Below are 2,656 nucleotides of genomic sequence, written 5' to 3' on the forward strand. Positions count from 1 at the left end.
TTTAACCTGGAAACTTCTTCCCAAGATGGTGCACTGTACTCCGCTGAAGCCACTCTAGCACTGGTTGTAAGTCTGCATCCTCCATCTGCACCCTCTTCAGGTCTTCTCCATCTGATGCTGGCCCTGTCACTGCAGTACGGCTGAATTTCTTCCTATGATTGCCATTCCTACTACACTCCTTGCCGTCAGCTCTTTTGTCTTCTCACACACTGTTCATCAAGGTTCTTCTGCATTTCTTCAGTGGTGGGGCTTCTTGGGAAAAACTGGATGGTTGTTGCCTTTCGTCACCAGCCTTCACTAATTTACCCTCATCCTTCTCAATTGGACACTCATAGCTGAAGTGTCCCAGCTCACGACATGTCCAACATCCATGTGTTGCAATTAGGAATTTTCTTGCACTGCTTTGCTCGTGCTCCTTCTCCCATTTGCGACGATCCACCTTCCTGTGTCCCAGCTTACCGCAGAACCAGCAACCTCCTCTGTTCTCTCTTCCACTTCTTGCAATCTACTTTCCGATGTCCTGGCTCTTCACAGTACCAGCACCTCTCAAATTTTTCCGTTTCACATACCTGCTCCTTTCTTACCTTGATTCCTGCACTACTACCTGCCTGAAAAGTGGATGTACTGGACCTGATGTAGGACTCAAATTCTAGAGCCCTGGCAAGTGCATCTTGCATGCTTCTTGGTTGTGCCTGCTTCACATGCACTTTCAACTCTGCACTATCAAGAGCATCGATGAACTGGTCTCCCAGTAGACTAGCCAGCAGGTTAGTGCTGCTCCAGGGTATGCCTTGTATGCCATACTCTCCAGGTCATGAGCAAGCTGCTGTAAGGATTCTCCTCGAGCCCATACACAGCTCCGGAATCACTCTCTGTAAACCTCAGTCTGGTACATGGTTCTTTATCTGTGGTACAGCACTTCTACTAGGGACTGATAAGTGTTCCTCTACATCACTGACATCTGGCCCAGAATTTCCATTGCAGCACCCGTAAGGCTAGTAGCAAGCTGCACTGCCCTCTGCCTATCATCCCATCTATTCTGATCCGCAAGCAACTCAAACTGTTCACGGTAGACTTCCCAATATATTCTACCATCAAATTCCTGAGGCTTCTTTTTAATTGGACCTCCATTATTGCCAGGCACTTTACTGGTTTGGGGCCTAAAAATTGGGGCATCACAATTAAGGCCAGGACTTAAAACTTCTGCATTCTGATTATTCGACCCTGTAATGCTACCTTTAGATGCCTGGGATCCGTCAAGATTCACTGTACACTGTTCATTCTTTTCATATGCTCCCTTTACACTAACTTGAGGCTCAGCACTGCAATATTTCTCTACAGCCTCAGTGTTCTCACTAATAATCTTGACATGGTCAACTACATGCTTCAATTGGCTTTCTACTTGCTGTCTGCACTCTGTCACTATTTCCTCAGTAACTGACTTCAACTGGTCGTCTACATGGTGTTTACACTGTCACATTATTGCTTACCTCATACTTCTGCTGCCATAGCTCAGCGTATACTTCCTCCTTCAATTGTTCCTGTTCTTCCTTCATTTCCCCCATGAAAGCATCAAGCTGTCCTTGCAACCTCAGTTGTACTTCCCTCTGTTGCTCTTGTAATGCCTCCTGAAGCTGTTCATATCATTCCTTCTGTTCTTCATTCTCTGCCTGTAATTGTTCTTTAAGTTCTTTCTATCCTTCATTCTGTGCTTGTAGTTGGACACTTTGTACTTGTAATTGTTCTTGGAGTTCTTTCTGTCCTTTATTCTGTGCCTGTAATTGTTCTTTAAATTCGTTCCTGAGCTCTTTCTGTTCTTCACTTTGGGCCTGTAATGGTTCTTTAAGTTCTTTCTTTTGTGCCTGTAATAGTTTCACAATTGTCGCCAGGGACATTTCCTTCTCTTCCCCAGCTCGAGACCTTGTCTGCACAGCCCCTTCTTCCATGTCGAAAGTTAGACTCACCGCAGCCCCAAATAATCCCACTCCTGACACCAGTGTTAGGTCCCTCTCCCACACTGCCACAGGCTCAAACAGCAGTAGTTTAGTTTAGGAAGGACGTTGCCCAGTGAGTTATTCTTCCTATGGTCAGCCTTTAGGTGTACAGTACACAAGGTCAGCTCAGACACTGCAAATAAACACTGGCCTCTTAATGTCACTATTTATTTTCCAAATAATTATACTCAGTGGTTTCGAACTTCACTAATCTCACAAGCACTGGAGCTATATCAATCAATCAATCAATCATTTCCTGCGGCATCCTCGGGGATGCATAGGGCCTCGATGAACTCACACCACCACATCCTATCTTGTGCTAACTCCTCAAGATCTCCCCAACACTCATCTCCAGCTCCCCGTCTCATTGTCCTCACCCACGTCTCTTTTGGCCTTCCTCTACCTCTCCTACCAAGTGCCACCCACCCTGGTGTACCTCGTACTATTCCCTGTCTCCTATACACATGTCCTAGCCACTTCCATCGTGAGAACCTAACATATTCATCGACCGGCTGCACTCCCGTTATTTCTCTAATTCTACTATTTGGTATCCTTTCCCACCACTTAACTCCTAATATTCTTCTAAGTGCTTTTTTTTTTTTCAAACACCAAGAATTTATTTTCCATAGTCACTGTGCTGTACCAAGACTCGTGTCCATAAA

Source organism: Coenobita brevimanus, chromosome 44 (genome assembly GCF_032717465.1).
Source record: "Coenobita brevimanus isolate Jiangsu-jjx chromosome 44, ASM3271746v2, whole genome shotgun sequence".
Classification (NCBI taxonomy): Eukaryota; Metazoa; Arthropoda; class Malacostraca; order Decapoda; family Coenobitidae; genus Coenobita; species Coenobita brevimanus.